Below are 23,006 nucleotides of genomic sequence, written 5' to 3' on the forward strand. Positions count from 1 at the left end.
AGCCTAACGTCCCGAGGGTTCCAGGTGAGAATAGACCGTCCAAACGCACTAACCCCGCTGTTAGAACCCGTGTGTTAAATGCCTCATGGCGCTGATTTGATACTAATTAATTAGTGCCAAAAAAGTTAAAACAAACCAAATGCGGCCCAGAATATCTTGGCTGGTCATCTAAATGATTAGCTAAATTTAACTAATACACGCTGATAGTGACCTTGGCTTTGTAAACATTGTTTTAAAGATGTTGAATTCGTTTTAATTATGCCTATTGTGTCGTAGAGATTCCTTTAAGGTCAAGTTAAGGTCTCAGCATATTTTAATAGTTTATGTCTGTCATGTTTTATTTACATTTTAATGATAATGTTTGAGTGAATTGCGTACAATTGTGAGAAGTGTCAATTGCAGACGGTTTTGAGGAACGTCTTTTAGTCAGGCATGATTCGCTGCATGCATGGAAAACATGTTTCATGTGTGTCAATCTCAGCTTGTCATCCGCAAACACAAAACGATCTTTAAAAGTTGAGTAATTTATACATGTATAAAGGGTAAATAAAGGGTATAAATTGTTTTGACACCGTGATTTTGCAAAAAAATGTTTGCCAAAAACTCTTTTATAATTAACATTTTGAAAACATTTTATTATTAAAAACTGTTGTTGCATGCAGTGTTGTTTTATATACCACCGACATTTAAATGTTATAAGACGCCTTGTCCAAAACTAAAACGCGTGTAACACATTATAACGTTTTAACCAACATTTTGTGTTTGTTGGGTGCTGGTCAATTATATTCCGGTTTTAAAAATAGAATCGACGCACATTATGGTAATACACAAAATGAAACGCGTTGCTGAATTCAAATTATTTCAAAACCGTTATCAGATACGTGACCGTGTGGCAATTTCAAGTTCTTGGATCCTTCGCTATGCATCTTTCATAGAAACCCCTATTTTTCTATGCAAAACCTCTTTCATATAAATTTGGCAAAACTTGATAAAATATTAATTCCAGGAAATTGGGCAATAAGTTTCTCTTCAGAAATTCAAAGAAACTATCACCAAAGTATTTCAAAATTCTCAGGAAACGAGAAAGGAGTTCTAAAAGATAATCGTTTTGTATCAGGCGGCATTCTGAAATGCAAGCCCCACTGGAGTATAGTAGGCCTACTAGCCGGCTTTGTTATGGCTGAATTCGGTGAAAACTTAAGAGCGAGGCTGGAATGCCGAGGGTTCATAATAATGCAAGACGTACCACGTGACACACTATTGCTGGCTCACCGTTGTTTTAAAACCACTATCAGTACCGTAATTTCTTCAAAATAGAAAATCTGAAACATCATCAAAAATTTCACCATGTCGACATAATTATCTCACTATGTCGACATAATTAGCTCACCATGTCGACATAATTATCTCACTATGTCGACAAGATGTCGACTTCGCAAGATTTTTCTCGTCATCTGGATGGCACTTAGAATACTCCGTAAAAATTATTTCTGCCTCTCTGTGAAATATTTTGCTAATTACTCTGCAATTTAAGTCCCATTCAGACTCCACACCGCAACATCGCGCGATGTAGATCCCTCCCTCGGGTCCATGGAGAACGACTGGTAATGTAGATTATACAACATTAAATAAACCCGCTATTATGAAAGGAGAGCTATTATAAAAAAATAAACAAGTTGGTCTGTAGATTAATTGAGTTTTCGTCGACACACAGTGCTCTAGGACTAGGAGCACTATAACTTTGTTGTCATTTATAATTAGGGCTAGCTTAGTGGTGTGTTGTTTTAATCTTTGGAGTGAAGGAGAAGGTGGTTTTAGCTCTAATTATTTACCTACAGATGGAACCCAGACTGTGGGACAGTCTACGCGCGATGCTGCGATGCTTATTTATACCGCAGCATCGTGCGATGAAATTTAAATGTACTGCAAGTCTACATCTCTACTCCTTTTGTTATCCGTCGACCTTGATTTTCGCAAGCGTGCATGACTGCGATATCGCAAGCCTGAACGAAAGAGTTGACAAAATTTAACGAACATTTTAGCAAAATTTTTAAAAAAAATCGGATTTGCGTTTTGGAGATTTTTTAAAACTTCGATAAAATCATGTAAAAAAAATCAACCGTGTTTGGGCCAACATTTATTATTTTGGCTTTAAATGTTTAGAAAATATGTTTGCTAAAAATATTCAGATTTTTTTTTCCGATTGGTGAAAGTTTAGGGTAATTTCACCCTGCAGAAAAAAGAAAAGCCCGACCGACCGACTCTACTTGAAAGGTCCGTCCACCCGTAGAACAGGGTTTTTTTCGCCTAAAGGTATACTCTTGAAGAAATAACTTCTTTGCCGCCCTTGCTCTTAACGGTGCGCCCATGATGTAACAGGATTAATTACCATAGCAATAGGTTAAAGCAATTTTTGAATATATCGCCCTGCACAACAATTAGCAGGTTGCACTCTTGTGTATGTATGCGATCGAGTGTCTGCGATCATAGATATAGATTGAATGTACAATACTGCTCTTTTCAAAGATACTAATCTTACAGGTGCGACTGGTCATAGGCCTAAGCACGGTATGAATATTCTATTACGATCCAGGTCTTTATCCCCAAGGAGCTTATATAACGCGGAGAAGCTATAGATTACGTAACGCATTGTTCCTTTGTGTCGAATTGATTTGCCGACAAGCTATATATATGATTCATCGAGAGGTACCTTTTGTTCAGGACAAAATGGTTCCGCCATTAAATCGGTAACTGACCTGACAACTTATTAACAGTTTACCATGCAGGCAGGCTACTGTCAGTAAGTGATCAAAAAAGTCATGTGAAAGCGCCCACTTGAGCGAGAGGTACCTTTTGTTCTCATACAGCTCACGGGTGTGATTGAGTCTTCGCCAGCACACAAAAACACACTTTACCGTCGATGTACAGTTAGGCCTAATCGCTGTAGAAGTGACGTCATAATCGGATTAACTACCATAGCAATAAATGAATGCAATTTTGACTATATCGCCGTGCACTACAAGCACGTTGCACTCGTCACATGTGTATGTCTGCAATCATAGATTGAATACAATACAGCCCTACAGGTGCGAGTGATCATCATGATATGGTTCAATGCATAGGCTTAGGTATTGCGTGGACGTTGTAGTGCAAGGCGATATAGTCAAAAATTGCATTCATCTATATATAATTTGCTATGGTAGCCTTATGGGTTTCTTAATATCACGAATATCAATTTTAAAAGCCAGGGGCAAGTGAGGGAGTGAAGGAGAGGTCGAGGGGTGAAAAGAGGAGATTGTAGGAGAGGGGAGGACGACAAAAAGTGAAAGAAAGGATGAGGAGGGAGAAGGAGAGAGAGGGAGAATTGGGAGAGCGAGGGAGTAATACGACAATTAAAGTGTATAGGTATAAGAATTAAAGAATAAATGCAGAGGAAGAAATGAATAAAGAAAATGATAATTATTATTTTTATAGAAACTTAACACATAACAGCAGCCATTCATTGATACCAAAACCTTTATGCGTTACGTAATTAAAACACACAGTCAGATGTATTTCACACCTGCCAAACACACCCCACCCAATTTTTTGTACACTCTCATGAATATTGATTGGCAGTATTTTACAATATGTGCAGCGCTATAATCGAAACAATAGATGATGCAGCCCATTGTTCATTCCTGTTCTTGGACATGGTTCAATGCAGAGGTACCGCATGCGCGTACTACTAGTGCAATGCGATATATTCAAAAAATGTTTTAACCTCTTGCTATGGTATAATTAATCCTGTTACATCATCAATTCGAATACATTCCGGGGAATCCAAAGGGGCTTATTATTTTCTCTCCAACTCAGATGATTTCACATACACAAGCAGAGTTTACAGGTCTTCAACACTTGTATTTTGATTGTTATGTTGTTTTGTTTTTTAGTACAATACAGGACCTAATTTTAAAAAGAATGAAGTAAATGGAGGCAAAAATTAATTCCCCCAATGCAGGCATAATTTCACAATGAACATGAAATAAGGTGAATTCGGGGGTACTTTCCAGTGACACGTTAGCACAGTTTGACGGAAGTTTGCGTTTCCGCACCACATGCGGACAAACTTGACAAAGGCAACTCTTGCGTTAAAATAGGAAAAAACAAAGAACCAAACAAGCCCATGTGCCAGGAACTTTGACACAAATTAATATTAACTAGATATGCACATGACTGTATAGTTGGTTGTAATTGAAATTTCAAAAATGCTGATCATAACCAAAATATATAGGCGCATGCCGCATAAATCACTAATTAAATTTGCATAATTAGCCAAAGAATTAAGGTACCAGTTGTGTTCACCTCTGTATATCCTAAATAAAGACAAATATGTCAAATTTCAAACAAGCAGCCAATACCTGTACTCTTTAGCTCTGATTTAAGATCTTATTTGTTGAAAATGGTTGAGAATTAAAGAAACGGTGATCTAAAATCTAATGAAGAAACGAAATCAAAAGTTGTACTTGAAAGCACGACACTAGTTCTCTTGTTCGCGAACGCTTTGTGTACAAATCAATAGTGCATGCAATGGAGCAAACTGCAACTTTTAAATTGGCATCTTCCATGGGTTTTTGGATCGGCGTGGGCAATTTCAACGAATGAGGTCTTAAAAGGGTTTTGAGCAAATCATCGATACATATAGTTATATACGAACAAGTAAACCTGCAAATTTGTGTCTCAACCCCATTAGCATGATTAGGCAGATTTGCTCAGTTGGTAAAGCGCCGGACTTTGGCACAATTTCACGTTTTAGTAAGCACATACGGTGTGCTAACTATCGAGTTCCGCAGTGATTTGTACGATCGTCTGTAGGTGAGCAAATCAATCACTGAATGGGCTTAACGGAACTTACCGGAACGAAGGGTGGCGAGTTGTAAAAGATATAGGTTTATGGGTAGGCCCTACGTTCATATTTTTTCCCAAAAGAAAATATGTTTGGTATTGATGGTTAGAGGAAATATCAAATTTCCATAGGAAATAACTAGTTGGTTACTTTATCAAATATATGTTGGTTTTTAAAAACAAAATAAAGAAACAAATTTAATATATACAAACTTGCATCTGTTTACTTTCTATACTATATTTACAAGGTCATCTTACACAATTCTAGGCCAGTTCAAAGCACCAAGCCCTTATCAGTATTTATGTGGAAATGTGACAAATTTTCTTTGTTCACTGCGTTGTCTTTTTAAAGACATTTCTTGTTACGGTATGGCATGCAATGTGGGATGATATGCCAAAGAATTCCATGATAACAATATGGCACTATGGACCACAATGGCCTCATCCCAATGGCATAGTTCAATAACCTCAATTAAACATGCATAGTGCAAAATTTGACCTAAAGTTGCAGAGTATGAGTTTTTGTACCCACATTTTCTAAGGTCATTCAACGAATGTACAAATCTATTGGGGTTAAAGAACTGTGCCCTGATAGATGAACATGCTGTGGATCCTAGTGTGGACCTTCATACCAATAGATTCTCTATATATTTACGTACAAGTACAATGCTGAACACAAAAATAGCCATGTTGCTTGCCCACGTACATGTACATATGTCTATGAAAAAACCTCAAACGGGTGCATCGTACTTTTCCGTGTCCATAAGTCAAGGGAACCCGACGTTTTTGAAGGTAATAAAATTGACACATTTGGGAAGGTTTTTCGTTCCGATGTTCAAAAGACCCGATATAAGTTAACATTTCCAGGTTATGACTGTTATAAATTAGATACATATGTGATGAACATCTTCAGCAGATGTAGATTGGATGGAGGGGGAAATTGGTAAATGTAACTAAAATAAGAAGTACTAAATATCGGGATTTTTTCAATCAAATAGAATAATGTTCATTTCAATGCTACTCCCACGTCGATCATTGTGTTATATTCCATGGCAACCAAAAAACTAAAAAAGTACCCTTTTCTATAATAATAGCCTATAGTACACTCCTCAAAAGAATTAAAGGAGATTAAAAGAATTAAAATGATAACCGTGGTGACGTTTAAAAAATGGCTTCAAATCGAAATTTTGGCCTCCATTTTCCTCCCTCCCCTCACTATGATGGCAGATATTTGTAATGAGTGAATTTTGTCTGCAAGTGATGTAATGAAAGATCAGGCACAATTATCAATAATATTATTATCATATCCTATGTTTTCAAAAATGCTTTAATTCTTTTGAGGAGTGTATTATTGATACCCGAAAACGTTGGGTGCAAAGTGCTACTTGCGTTACTGTGTTTAATATCATGCCATGAATTGCTTCTAAGTTATGGTTTGATCGATATAAATTAGTTGGCTTGCTGTATTTTAAACAAACCTTTTGGAAAAGTATCTAGCCTGTTTTTCCTTCCATTTCCAAATCGCATTATTTATTTTATACACTTGATCAAACCAACCTCTCTGGTATTTTAATGGGGGGGGGGGGATGTGCGCCTGATTCAGACTCCGAAAAAAAAAAATACCGAACTTTAAACAAAATTAGACGAAAAAAAAAGAAAGAATCGAAATTGTACAATTTTAAGAACATATCTGCTGAATTATGTTTGAATTGGCACTTTTGCGAGAAAAACACCCTTTCTTAACAACATTTTCATGATTTTATTAGCGCATACAATCCGTTCCATCAATATACCAAAATGGCTACAGGTACACCTCGAGTCTAAACTGGCTGTTAATGCACCCCGAATCTGCTACCCCCCCTCGGGATATCCTCGTACCCTCATTCCCACTAAGACCCCCCCCCTTGGTTTTAATAGCAAATTGTATAGTGTGAATGTACTTTGCAACTTCAGACTTAAGCCATGATTCAACCATTGCGCACCATAAAAGACATCCACCAGACACACTAACGCATTATTATATTGAGAAATCATTTACTTATTTTATTGTATTCACTAATGTCAGCACCATGTGCTCACCAAGTGATTTAAAAGAAGCAAAAATTACATCAAATCATGCAAACTTCTTATCATGCTATGTATGACAAATGAATCAAGGCCCAAATGCATGGATCTGTATATACACTGCAAAAACAAGTGTTTATATTAAAACACCATATTGTGTTTATCAGAGCAACTCTTAATAAACACATAATTCATGTTAATGATTCTAACACTAATGTTCATAAATTAACACTTGGTGTTATATTACAAACACTAATGTTTGTAATATAACACCAAGTGTTAATTTATGAACATTAGTGTTAGAATCATTAACATTAGTGTTAGACCATTAACATGAATTATGTGTTTATTAAGTGTTGCTCTGATAAACACAATATGGTGTTTAAATATAAACACTTGTTTTTGCAGTGTAGGTCTACATTGTAGTTCTTCCTCCGGCTCTTATTTGATCATTTTCATGGTCAAGGTCGACTATTTCGAGTTGTCGCCAACATTAATGTTTAATGTTCAATCAAGCGGAGTCTAACATGTTCAACTTTGTAAATGTATTTTTTCTAAAAGTTCATTTTTAAACTGGTGAAGCACTATAGGAATGTGACACTATTTCAGTAAGTCAGTAAGTCAGTCAGTCAGTCACTAAGCCAATCAATCAATCAATCAATCAATCAATCAATCAATCAATCATCTACCCTCAATTAATCAACAATCAACAATCAATCAATAAATAAATAAATATACCGCAACCGCAAATGTTTACAATACGACTGGTGATTTGGCCATATATTCCTAGACCAATATTTCAGGACAAATATCGGAATATCAGATGAGCAACCTGAATAATACTTTGTATAACCCGGATATATTCTTGGTCACAATTTTCCTCATTTCACTTTTTAATACAATGAATTTAGATTTTCACACGATCCTCGTTTTGATACGGTATTTTGCATTTGACCATTTCACGTAATAAATATTTTCCAACTTGATTATGTAACACTAACTATATAGACATGGTGGCGAAAAAGGGGAAGGTTGAAAGGGAAAAAACTTTCAAAATTGCCCGGTGCACCTTCTGTTTGTTTCCCACCAAAATTCAAATTTTTGACAAAATAAATTCTGTATTATTTTGCCTCCCCATAAAGATAGCTGCCTATGCTCCTTTTCAAGCCAAAAAATGAAACGTTCTTTATACACTATTACAGCAGTTGGGTAAAACTTTAAACATCCTATGGGTGTCATTATGAACAACACATTTGTTAAGTAAAATATCTCTCTTTTGGGTAATCATATAAAAATTCTAGCTTATTCTGTGGTAAAGTTTACCTAAGAATACTAGTAAGCAAAAATATTTTAATTTTCTGTTACACCCAACAAATGAGTGGTATTTTACACAACAAAAGAGTTGTTCATAATTCGCTGGCGAAGTGATGTAATAATCGGATTAATTACCATAGCAATAGGTGAAAACAATTTTTGAATACATCGCGCTGCACTACAAGCAGGTTGCACTCATCACCTGTGTATGTTCAGTGGCGTCGATTTCTTTTTGACATGGGGGGTGAGGTTGGAAAAAAATTCTTTAAGTATAGTGAATTCAGCACCTTGTGGCAACATAATAAGTTTATGGTATAAATGCGCGATTCAGAATACCGACGCGTCGGGTTATGGTGTGTCGGATTTACGGATATGGGGTAGATTCCCGCCACTGACTCAGTGTGACTCTGATCTTATCAAATTCCATCCAAATTTCATTGCTCTTAAGGTGACCGTAACCGTGTGAACACAGGGAGGACGTGCAACAGGTATACATGTATAGCACACTTTTCCTTGTCCTGTATCCACGGCATGGTTCAAAGGTATATATGATTGTGAAATTTTCACAAGACCTTGCCGTTAGTTTGTAGTTGTGAAATATATAAACAACCCGCAAGAAAGTGAACAAAAAGGGAATATTTACATATTTCAGTATAGGCCAATCATTATTTTAATAAATACACGTTAGACGGTGAGAGCACCCCCCACCCCGCGCAAATAGATACAAGTGCAAGGGGTTAGGAACTAAACCAAGTCTTTTCGGAAATAACTTTTTTAACTAAATTGATCAAAACAACGTGCAATACCTCCATTAACGAAAATTGCTAATGGGCTAAAACTATAACAATTGTGCCCAATTTTATTTTTCGGCAATTAATGCCTCTGATGGCATGCCTTGGAAAGGTACATTTTAGTCTCGTATTAAAATTATCTTAATTTGATTAATAAAGATCAGGGGTTAACATTTGTTTGAAGGGGGCATTATTTGAATCAATCATTTTAATCTGACTTTGAATTTCATATTTTATGTCATTATTCATGCTGTAAATTAACAGTGTGGTTATTTCTATTTACCCTCTATACTCAATCATGTCAATAGCATACCTATATATTTTTTATTTTTTCTGTTCTTTGTCGCCAAAAAGAATTTATACATTATTCAAAATAAAATTCAAGCACTAACTATTACTAAATCAATTTATGTAAAAAGTGAATGAATAAAGTGAAAACCTGAGGGTATTTTTGGTATAATTATAATGTGATAAAATCATATAACAGAGCGTTGTATTGTAGAATGTTTATAACAAGAATTGTACATAAACATTTTGACCAGTCTAACAATTTTTATCCAACTTTAAAAGTGTTCTGCACGTCTCCGAATGAATGCAAATAATTGGGCTATTCCATTTGAAATCCGTATGCCCTCTGTGGAAAACATGTCCTTAATCTTTCACACAGGGAGTGTAGATTTCAAATGGGGTTACCAGAATGAGTGACTCCATTCGAAATCTTCACCCCCTGTGTGGGAGATTAAGGCTTTTCAAAAGTGACATTTAATAGTGCCATGGAACTTTGTATTGATATTGTGAGTGAACATTACTATATGATTTTTAATGATCAAATGGTCTCATTTTCAACAAAACTGCTCAATTTTCTCCATTCAACAATCAAATGTCAACATTTGACCTAAGGTTGTGAAGTATGAGTTTTTGTACCCAGCACATTCAAAGGCACTTCTATGCATGTACACATATATTACAGAGAAAGAACTGCACCCCCATAAGATGGGATTGTTTCAGATCCTCATTTAGCCTTTTTAACCATGTTAAAATAATCCTGTTAACATGACAATTGAAAGTACGAATACGGGTTCCTACTAATAAACATTGTTAATCCCATTTGGTAAATGATAAATAATAATAAAGTTTCATACAAATTATTTACACCCGAGTTTGGGTAGAGACCTTCCACAGCCTAGGTATTTAATAAGTTAAGGGTACTACACCCCTGCAGTAAATTTAGACTATTTTTGCATTTTTCTCAAAAATAATAACACACTAGTAACAAAAGTTATGTATATTTTTGGGGCAAGGAATCCAATTACTACACTGAAATTTCAGTGACTCAAGACAAGCGGTTCCGTATATATGATAGGAAATGAGGTACATCCTAGCGGTACCTTATTTCGTATCATAAATAACGAACCGCTTGCCTTGAGTCACTGAAATTCCAGTGTAGTAATTGGATTCCTTCCCCCCAATAATATACATAACTTTTGTTACCATTGTGTGATTAGTTTGAGAGAAAGATGCAAAAATAGTCACAAATTTATCGAGGGGTGTAGTACCCCCTTAAGGCTACTCTTCAAAACATTTTGAAGGGATTCCAAGAACGTTTGTTTGTTTGTTTGTTTGTTTACTTATTTGTCAGTTATGGGTTTACTTATCTGCTTCTTCGTGTTATTTATCTGTTTGTTCGTGTAATGTTATAATTTACTATTCGCCACAATTAAAACAGTCATAAAAACGTAAGCGATATTGTGAAATTATCATTTAGTATTTCCAAACAGCAATTAATGTTTAAACAGTCATTAAACACACAAATAAATTGAGAATTACAATACTATATTTTGACGTGAAGGCACACGTCCTCATCAGTATAACTCCAGTGATGTTGTAAAGGAGTTGACTTCTCGAGTGACATGAGGTTTATTATGTCGAATGGACTAATGACTAGGGCCATAAGATTCCGACACTTCGCTATCGTGAAGGTTACTCGTGAAGTCAACTCCTTCACAACATCTCTGGAGTTCTCTTGATGATGACGCGTGCTTTCACATCGAAATATAGAGGTAATTCTTAATTTATTTTATTTGTGTTGAATGAATGTTTATACTTTAACAAGTCCTAAAATGAAACCAGCATAGTGACATTCGTTTGATTATTTTAAAATTATTATAATTGACGCTTTTGTTCAATCTCTGAATTGTGTCACATTTATCTGTTAGAACTACGTACACAATGTGGGTTACAAAGATACCCATATAGCTAGTCATATTCGGGAAATAGTGATAAGGACCCGGGGAGGCTTCTTGGATTTCGGTTGGGCACAAAGCATTTAACATGAACACGGAACTAGTATTATAACATCCCGGGAAAATGACATTAAATACATGAGCGTGTTGTCATTTTTGTCGTATTTGCGAAAGCACTAAAGGAAGTTCCCAACTCCATTAAAGTTGCATCAAACAATAATGCACTCTGAGTTTCCCTTGAGAAGTCCTTTTCAGGGCTGAGCTTTCGGAACTCTAGCGAATGTCATCTTCAGAACCTACATTCTAAATAGAATACAAATGAAAATTACTCAGTGTTGAGTAAAAAGGGAAGAGAGCAACAAAATGAGTCAAATGAAACTCGGCATTGATTAAATTTGATTAAATTTGAGTACAATTTATTGAATTTAATCAACATTGAGTTATTATTTTATTATTATTATTATTTCAGACGTTTAACCTTTAGCTAAAAAAGAACAAAGCGCTGTACAAGGTAAAAAGTACTGGCTTCGAGTCACTCATTTTGTTGCTCTGTTACGGTAGGCCTACCTATTACTCAACAGTTGAGTAATAATTATTTGAAGTTTTGTTGATATTCATAGAAGTTCGGGCGAACAAAATGAGAAATGAAATGCACATATTTTTTCTCGAATTATTAAAAGGGCATTTCGTGATCCACAGCATCATCCTCCCACTCAAAAAAAAAGTTGAGATTTTTATATCACTGGAAACCTCTGGCTACATAATGTTTATGTACAAAAAATTTCTTGCAGATTAATTCGTTTAGCAAAAGATATCGTGAAATTTGAATTTCGTTCTGGTATACCAGAACGAAATTACAACACATTGACTATATGGAGCAGTGTATACACATAATCATGCACAACTCGCAAACGCAAAATCGGAATCAACTGAAATTTTGGGAATAAGCTTTTTTCGTGGATATCTACTGAAAAATGTCATAAAAAGAGGATGCTAGGATCACGAAATACTCCTTTAATAAAAAATGAATTGTTATACACTATAATTCCTTCTTCGGTATGATTTTTTTTTTACATAGACAGCATTAGCTTTTTGCACTTGGACACTGGAATCTTGTACATGAACAAGACGAGTGACGCCAATCTGATTCAAGAGTACCGATTCAGTGGCGTACCGTGGCCGCCCCAACCCCGGGGGCTGAAGAAAATTCAATTTTGCCGCCCCTTCCTCAACAGCCCAAAAAGGTGCACCCAATTTTTTCACGGTCGTTTGAAAAAGTGAAGAGCAAAAAAACAAAAACAAAAACAAAAACAAAAAAAAAAGGTTTCAGTCGCAAGCGCCCTAAAAGCAGCACATTTTGATGTATAGTACCATTTTTTCAAAATTTTTTATGCTTTATCAAATTTTTCCGCCCTTTTTTATTTACTAATTCTTTTTGCCGCCCCCTTCGTTTTTGCTGCCCCTGTTTTTGCCGCCCCTTCTTCTTCCGCCGCTCCTTCATTTTGGCCGCCCCTGCTTTTCCCGGGGCTGGCGCCCCAAAGCCCCCCAAAAAAAAAAACGCGCATGCGATTGGTCACAGCGGTTGAAATGACATCAGTGACGTCACATGTTCACGTACCGCGTCCACGTGTAAAAATCTATTCCTGTCTAATGTCTCTGACAACTCATTTGAAGTCCCTTGAAGAAAATGAGGTTAGACAATAGACATATAGCACAATAGTATAGGCATAGGGCCTACTGCAGCTAGAAGTGTAGCACCTACTGGCAGTAGTACTATCATCTCAGGTGCAAAAGGTACTATATTTGATCTATGGTCGTTTGGTGGTTAAACTCTTTTCAGAACTACGTGATACCCAACAAGAGTCAAAAGTGTGTTCCCCGATTGGGGTGATAAAGAGTACGAGGACATTATAGACCTATATCGAGATATACACGGCCACTTAATGTCACATTTTCACCGTGAACAATATACATTTGGATGGAGGGAAAGTACAGTGTGGGTTCATTTTAGGTGGCATCGGAAACTCTTCACCAATTTGTCATCGACTTTTATCTGCCATTTGGGAGATAGGTACGCCACTTCAAAGTCATGTTAGGTAATAATCAGCGGTAAAATACTCGGATATCCGGCCAACTTGGGACGATAAGCCGAGCCTATATAAGCCCTATACTATGAAAACTAAAACAAGTAGGGCCCACTGAAAATGACCAACACAAATCTTATATAACCCTAGTGGGACATGGACCTTGTGGGACATGGCCCATGTGGAACATGGCCCTTGTGGGACATGGCCCTAGTCAGGCCTAGTGGGACATAGCCCTAGTCAGGCCTATAGTGGGACATGGCCCTAGTGGGACATGGACCTAGTGAGACATGGCCCTAGTGGAATATAGTTGGACATGGCCCTAGTGGGACATGAACCTAGTGGGACATGGCCCTAGTGGGACATGGACCTAGTGGACGAAGTGGGACATGGCCCTAGTCAGGCCTAGTGCAGTGGGACATGGCCCTAGTGGGACAGTCACATGGACCTAATGGGACATGGCCCTAGTGGGACATGGACCTAGTGGGGCATGACCCTAGTGGAACATGGTCCTAGTGGGACATGGACCTAGTGGGAATGGATGAAGTGGGACATAGCCCTAATGGGATTGGACGAAGTGGGAATGGACCAAGTGGCATTGGACCAAATGGGGAATAATCCACCAGAGCGCCAAAGACGCAAGTTCAAGTGGAAAAGCCGCGAGGCACTCATCCAGTCAGTCATTTTCACCAACACAGATGTTTGACAGTGACGCAGACTAATAGAAAATATATATGCAGAGATGCGCGTTAATAATAATCCGGACATAATAGTTCAAACCATCTGACAAAGCATGTGACTAAAATATTTGAATGACAAAGCATAATTTTCAGCATTTTTTAATATTTTATTCTTCAGAGTTAATTCTTAGCTTTTAACCGCAAATTGAACTTGGCAATATTAGACGCAAAGTTGAACCTATATGTCACATCCGTGTTTACAAATATGATAATAACGATAGTGAAGGTGAAATTCATCTACCATGATTACAAAGAGACTCTATTAATAATCAGTAATTCCGTGTTTGTACATGATTGGGCTATTCCAGAAAATAGATGCACACAGGGGCGGACTGGTGGTTTTAGGCGGCCGTGGCAAATTTATTAAGACCGGCCCTATTAATAGAGTGCAGCGAGCGAAGCGAGCGTAGCGAGTAGCGCATGGGGTCCAGGAGCTTCCAGGGGCCCGCGTAAGGGCCCCTGGTAGGGTGCAGGGGCAAAGCCCCTGGTGGGGGTCCAGGGGGCGAAGCCCCCGGACAACTAAGGGTTTTAGCTATTATAGGGGGTCAGGAAGCCCGGATTTGACAACGATTTCTGAAGCCAAATTCCATTTGTACAGACTTGAAATATTCTTTATCCATTGTCACTCACTTGCAATAATCAAGCTCAAACCAACAGTTATTCAATATATAAGTAGTGTGCATGTTTTATGTTTTGACTCATTTGCACACATATAGAATTACATCTTTGCAGAACTGTGTTATCATATCGTGAGTATATTCAATCATTAAAAGACAAATGCTAAAAATTGTTTAGGCCTACTGGGTAAAGGTTAATAGCAACTTTGTTAAACTATTGCGATTTGGTAGTTCACAGCATCTAGCGAATGGTAGTGAGCTTTGGCAAAAATTGCATTGATCATTTCATAGCGAGCGTGATAAAACTCCACAGTGGCGTAGATTTGTTTTTGACATTGGGGTTGGAAAAATATTCTTGAAATAGCACCTTTTGGCGACATTATAAGTTTATTGTACAAATGCACGCGAAGCGCACAGACATTTTTGGCATATTGAAGCTAAACTGGTGATGATGCAGTGGAATAAATTCGCGCGAAGCGCCAAAAAATTGACACTTTTTAGGCTAAAATGGCCAAATATGAGATTGATTTGGTCAGAAACTCACACAGGCCTACAGGTGTCATCATGGGGGCTTGTATGGACTATCCCCCTTTTAAAATATTAGGGGGGGATTTATCCCCCATCCCCCGGGATCTACGCCTATGAGTTGAAACATCAAAAGAGAAAGAAATTGGTTTGAGTATTGAACTGAGTAATGTGGCTGTAAGTATTATGTAATGTAATCCCTGCATTACAAGGAGCACCAGCCCAGAGGTTTTCGAATGATGGTCTAGACGTGCTAGTTTTGACAGCTGATGGTGGTCCAAAGGGCCAAAGGTATTCCTTCCCCATTCTCTCCCCTTTTCTTCTATTTTCCCTTTCTTTCTCCTCTTTTTCCTTTTCTCTCTTTCTCTTTTTTCTCCCCTTCTCCTTTCTTTTCCCTTTTCTTTCTTTTTCTCTTCTTTTTGAGCAACCGGCCCTGAGCGGCCCAGAACCAAGCGGCCCATGTGGCGATCGCCACAACGCCACAGTGGCCAGTCCGCCCCTGGATGCACACCCGTACAGAGGAGTCTGGATTTCCTGCAAACAATAGTTTAAAGTTTTCATTTAAGTTTTCCCTAGTAGCATTGGCAACTGGAATTCTGGTCGTTTTCAGAAAGCAAACTTGGAAATCCAGACATTTCTTCTAATGAAAAGTTATTCCTCTATAAGGGTGAGCACTTATTTTCTGGAATAGCCCAATTCTTGCTTATTTTGTAGCAGGGATATGACCCAGCTTTGCATACATGCACTCGTGTATTTTAATTGCCGACTCACCTTTTGTTCTTGAATATAAAATAGACACAGTTCGGGGGTAAATTGCATCGTACTACAACCCAGAAAGTATCGAAACGATTATAAATGGTCAGATATATCGGGAACTGAAATATATAGCAAAAACTTATTTAATGTATATAAAGCGCAGCTTTCTCCTGCGCATTTTGATACCTCTTTTGTTGCTCTACGATATCATTTGGTCGAGTTATGGGCGCTTGAGTGGCTTCAAGTCGGATTTTGAAAGTTGCACTAATATCTCCTATTCCAGCCAAATGCGTTGTAAGACATCTTGTTCAGAGCATGCGACGACGAATCCAGGCAGTGATAGACAGTGATGGTGGGCACACCAAGTATTGAGATGTCAGCAGAAAGAGTTCATGAGATAAGTCAGAGATAAGTAAAGGGTAGCAAGTATTGAGAAAGTGAGTGATTGGTGAAAGCAGCACCATTTTGGAAATTGTCATTTGTGCGAAGATTTTATACGCAAAGGATATATAAATTCAAGTCTACAGTGGACTTCGCTGAACTGCGGTTTTCGCAGGACAAGTTTGGATCAGGATATACATCAGTTGTCCGGAACATTGAGTGCAACATAACTTTGTAATCAATAAGATGAAGACTGTCGGAAAACTTTATGTAATGTGCAGAATCATTGTCAATCATATTATACCTTTCATTAAAGATTAATCAACTTTCGTGTGATAACTGGGAAAAGGTGTATTTGGCCTTGAGTCATTACGACTCGTAACATCCTGCATAAGCGGACATTTTCGATTTATGCAAATTAGGCACTGTGCCTCTACTTGGATTTTCCGGGACCCACATTCATTCTTATTCTCTTTTTTCACTATAGATGTGTCCAGCTATATGTTTTTAAATATATTAAACTGGTCAAAAAAAAAGTCCGTGAGAGCCACAGACTGCGGCTTCCCCATGGAAGTCATCGCTGGGGGGGTGTAGATTTACAGTGGAACTGCCGCCCATTCAGCTAATCCCAAGAAGATTATTAGAGAAGAATAAGGTCATGTCTGGGGTGTATGGATTTCAATTGGAATACACCATCGTTATGGAGTAACATGAAGAGTCTATCCGATCGAGCAAACACAAAACATTTGCAAAACACTTGTTCAAATGGGCGCGCAAAAGTTGCCAAAAACGTTTACTAAAACGGGGTTGTTATAATTTTTTTAAGAATCTCTTCCAAAACAATTTTTTCAAATGTTGCCACATAATAATTGCCAGTAATGTTTATTTCAACTGTTTTGTGTCTCAACTTGCCATCACTCAAATTCTTTAAAATTGATAAAACTTCCACAAAGGTTGCCAGTAACCATAGTAACCACAGGTTGGTCATCTTTTAATAGTCTTAGACCATACATAACACAATATAGACTGTAGGTTTCCTTTTATACAGTCTATGGTATAACGTGACGTGAAGATGAGATTAATTTAGGATGACAAGAAATTAGAGATGACGCTTATATTAAGTGAACGGTAGGGAGCTTAGACTTGTAAGTATATTTCCCACCATCTAAACCTCGATGGACGCTAATTAAGTTTGCTTTCTACATGTAATCATATGATGTAATTAAAATGGCTTGAGAAAGAGCCCGATATTTGGGAAGATTCAACAGGTCTTACTGAAAATAAAAAGTCACTTTAAAAGGGAATGTCTACCACAAGGTAATTCTCAAGTAGAGGCTATTACGACAAAGTGGGTCAACAATGATAACATATAATGCGTGTTCATGAAGAATTTGATGCACATTATTCTAAGATCCTAAATTAATTTTGATACCTGACTTCTTACCGGTACTGAAGACCCAGGACTGAAGACCCGTAGTTGTTAACTTTACATTTTCGGTGGCTTCTTAAGCTTAGGCCCTCAATGTGGCTTTTGTCTAACACACGCGTCGCGTCACGTCGCGTCACGTCACGTCACGTCACGTCACGTCACGTCGCGTCGCGTCACGTCACCTCACGTTGATATCTTCTTAAAAGTTACAAACAAGTCATACGGATTCAGTTCACGATTTCGTTTAGTTTTTCCCGGGGTGTTTCCGCATCGAACCCGTCATTATCCCAGGCCCACAGTGAAATGGTTATCGGCGTGGCGATTGCTGACGGCCGCACACCATCAAATAAGCCCCATCGAAATGCACGTAAAAGGGCAAACAGATTCGCGATTTTACCTTCCATGAATTTCCAGACACGATCATTTATTTAAAAAATGACTTTTTCTATGGCAAAATATTTACTTGTATTTGTATGAAAAAATATTCCTTATTAATTTTACTTGGCCTATACAAATGTAGGTCCTACCAGCTTTAAACCACGATGAGTAGGTCAAAGGTCAAATTAGGGTCATGGTCACACAACATTAATGGGGGTGGTCAGTGATTATTGTGACCAAGCCTGGTCAAAATCCGATGTAGTATACGGGTGCTAGACTCATTTTGAAATGTTGCCAGAAAGAAGAAAAATGACCTTTGACCCCTTATTTGTGTACATCCTATATGAAGCATGAGTAGGGATTCTTCTAAAATATTTTGGTGGAAATCGGCTTAATCGTCTAGAAGCCTTAGTATTTTGTGTGAAAAAATCACATTTTCAACTATATAATCAAGGTCAAAGGTCAAATTGGGGTACAAACCATAAATGGGAGTGGTCAGTGGTCATTCTGACCAAGTTTGGTTAAAATCCAACTTAGTATGTGGATGTTATAGCGATTTGAAATGTTGCCAGAAGAAAGAAATGCGGGTGAAAGAAAGCATTTGGCAACATTTGTTGCCAAATGCAAAAAGGAGCAAAAGACAACCGAGACGAGAGCAAATATCCCCTACTGCGAATTATATGACCAGCTATTTACACCGCCATCAAAGAAGACCAAATAATACCGCATCATATACCTCACAGATTCTGCAAAAATGGCTAACGTGTTTTATAAGTCTGAAACACGCGAATGAGGTAGCTTATTTTGTTTTGATAGGCCATTTTCACGTGTGTTTCAGTGGGAGCATTATTTAGTGGTGTGCGCACTGTACGTAGCCTCCGTCGCAGGCTACTCGTGTTTTTATCACACTCATAGTTTGAGAAAAGCGAAAACGCACCGCCTGCAAAAGAGGCTACACTAAACTAGGATACGGGCTGTGGTTTAAAAGTAGTTCCAGCAATCCCGATTATTTTATTCATTGAAGCTTTGCTGTGCTTTGCGGCATTGATGAAAAGCTGGAATTCCATGGACTATTTCACGGACTATTTATCACGTAGGGAGATAAGGGTAATTGTGGAGTTAATAATTTATTATGAACTTTTGATAACATTTCAACGTGACGCGACGTGACGTGACGCGACGTGACGCGACGTGACGTGACGTGACGTGACGTGACGCGACGCGTGTGTTAGATAAAAGCCCTAAATGTAGGTATAAACTATAGTTTTATGGATATCAGAGAGCAATACGACAGGTACATGTAATTAACGTATTTCCTAAAATGATGGAAATCAGAACAGCTCTTTATGACATACAGAGAAGTTGCAATTCGGTTTAAACACCTGAACGCACCCCAACGCATCATCATTTAATTTCTCATTTAATACATTATTTATCTAAACAAATGGAAAATTAAACAAAAATGGTTGTGTTATATTTCTTTGCAAATTATCGCAGGAGGGAAATAATCATTTTGCAATTTTACTCTTATACATCACATCGGGCGTGTTCAGTTCATCTGTGTATACGCGTATTGGGAAAAAAAAAGTGTTAAGAACCTATATATTTTGGAAGTGTATTCTACAAAACACGTTTTGGACTCAAGTGCTTTTAAACACTTAAAAGTATAATTAGCGTCCGAGGTGTAAAAAAATAAACACAAGCAAGTGTCCATTGCATGCATGCCATAAACAATTTACAAATGATGTTTAGAATTATAGCGATTAAAGTGGTGTTACATATTAAACTATGGTGTTCAAAACGTTTTGCAGAGATGAAAAAATAAATATTTTGATAAGAGAAATTGATGATTAAAATTTAATGTTTGTTTCGTGTTGCTCATTTTGATTTAATCAATTATTGTTTTCCGTATGCCCTTCCGTTCATAAATAGGGGACCTGGGACCTTGCACTTATGTACACCGATTATAATCAAAAGGCTTCAAAGGGTCCAATTATTGCCCCTTCACCAAAACTACCAATACTATACATCGCTGAAGCATTGGAATTCCAGACCAAATCAGATACAATGGAAGTAATATAAAATCTAATTTTCAAGATTATATCATTTTATACCTCAATCTCTTGTCCAAGAAGAGTCAAAGCTACAATTTCAAATTTATAATCCAAATTAATTTAATTTCATTCTTTATTTGAAACGAATAAATGTATTACGACTACATTTGCTTAGAAAAGAGAAACACTTTGATATAGCCAAGCGGATCGGACTTTCGATTAAAAGTATTAATCCCTGACGGGTTGATTAAACATATTACGGAGTCAGTCTTTTTCTACGTTGAAACTTTAAAGAACCAAGCCAGGGCGAGCCCCTTTTTTCTCCCCGTTTTTCTCTCATTATGAAAATGATATTTGAAAATGAACACTTTTCAACATTGTTTTCTGTATCCTTGAATTTGAATCAAATGTAGCTTGCTATCAGTCTCCCACTATATGATCCACAGCATTCTCATCTATCAGGTCACAATTCTTTGACCCAAATACATTTGCACATTCATTGAATGACCTTTGAAGATTGGGGTACAAAAACTCATACTCTGTAACTTGAAGTCAAAGTTTGCCCTATTATTGTTTAATTAAGGCTTTTGAACTATGCCATTGGGATGAGGCCATTGTGGTCCATAGTCTCCACACAACCATGACAACCGCCTCCTCGCTCACCCTCATGACCATCTGAAATTCAGACTCACTTATTTATCTCACCGTTTATTTCAAACGCACCGCCTTTGCTGCACTCTCACAGACGTATTTATCCAAGTACTTGTCAATGTGGTGACATTTCAACATTTTTATCATTTTACCAGTTCTCTAATGGATTATATATTTAACACTGAAAGATCACATAGGGATTTAAAAGTTCACCAATTTACTACCGATTAAATGGTAGATAGCCTAAATTCTTTGCACATGAAGTAACCTTTTTTACAATGATCGGCAAAAAAGACCAAAACATCGTAATTGTCAACATTTCAACAACTTTGACAGCCCACACACTCACTTACACTGTAAATGCAGGTGTTTAGGGGTTCTGTAACACTTTTTAAATCACTCTAGACTTTTAATTTTTCCATTAGAGAATGAATTTGGAGAAAACCTTCTGATAATTACAAACAGTCGCTGCGCAGCAAGACCTTCCCTCTAAGCTTTTAATATGATAAGCTGATTATCTATTTCTTTTCATGAATTGGAAGACATTCTTTGATGCATTACTGAGCTCAATCATCTGAAATTACTGGAGCGTGAGCCACCCAGGTTGGTGGCTCAGCAAAGTATTTTATTAACAGAAGGTTTTCTCCAAATTCGTTTCCTAATGCATTTACACAATAAATGTAAAGGGCAGTTTTACTTGGCTAAACATCAAAGCAAAAACATAAACACAAAGAGTAAACACATAAGAGTAGACAAACATAACATTTACTTTAAATTAAATGCATGTGCGATTACTCTGTAAAAACTTTGGCGTATATATTTCAAAACAATTTGAAAGTAAACATGGTAAATGTTTGGAATCTAAATACTCTCATGTGTTTACTCTTTGTGGAGGTATGTTTACTTTAGTGTTTAGGTATTTAGCCCAGTGAAACTATTGTATAAATGAAAAATTAAACGCAAATAGTGTTAAAAAAGTATTACAGATATACACCAAACACTTGAATTGTCAGTGTAGCAAAGGCACATCGTACTTAAAGGGACAGTCTGTTATTTGTTTGTAACTAGAACAACATATACAGCTAATCAAAAGTTCAGATTTGTGTATTTCATGAACTAACATAATAATATTATCATCTCAAGTGCAAGTGAAATCCGTCAAAAATATGATGTCCGACATTTGACATAAAAGGAATTATATAATAAAAGAAGGGGCCATTATATCTATACGGATTACAGGTTGATGGTCCAAAGGGCCATCAGCCTGAAAACACCCTGGCTCAGTGCCATAGCGTCCAGAGCGTCATAGTGGCACAGGGGATTTCGATTTGATATTTTAAAAATCCCAAGGGAATCAGACCCGGTGCCCCCCATCATGGTCGGTGCACCCCCCCATGTGATGACCCACGCTACGCCACTCAGTGCCCTAGCTTACCCTAACCATCACCCTAAATAGCACCCGAACCATAATCTATATAACATGACATAAGCATGAATCCTAACCCTAAAGTAAACGTAATCCTATGATCTGTAACCATGGTAACCCTAACCCAAAATCTAACCATAATTTAATATTATTTATCTACTAACCCAAATTCAGAAACCATGGACGACAGTGGGAACGTACTTGCAATATTTGTAACGAATAAGTCATTTGCTATCTTTATAACCTATTTATTAATAGGTAGGTAATGGTGTCTCCAAAGGACGAAGTACAAAATACACCAAGGAACAAAGGATGATACAAGAGAATATACCTATATTTCTGTTTGTTGATTATTGTGTGCAGTCAACATAAATATTCAGACATAATTATCATCTATGCATTAATCCCGAAGACCTTTCCAAAACTTTGATCCTTTCGCCCAAATGATGCTCGTTTATATTCCATCATTATGGTGTTATCATGTTCAGACAACAATGGGGTGCAAAAAATGTAGGTCCGTGTGCCCCCACTTACATAATCATTATGATAATCTCCCAATTCCGCGCTCCCCTTATTTAGGACTGCACTTGTTCAGCATGATACAAAGAGGCCGATTTGTGAAATGTTCCTCATGTATGTTTCATTGTTTGGTGTAGGTGGGGATTTGAA

This window comes from Amphiura filiformis, chromosome 2 (assembly GCF_039555335.1).
Source record: "Amphiura filiformis chromosome 2, Afil_fr2py, whole genome shotgun sequence".
NCBI lineage: Eukaryota > Metazoa > Echinodermata > Ophiuroidea > Amphilepidida > Amphiuridae > Amphiura > Amphiura filiformis.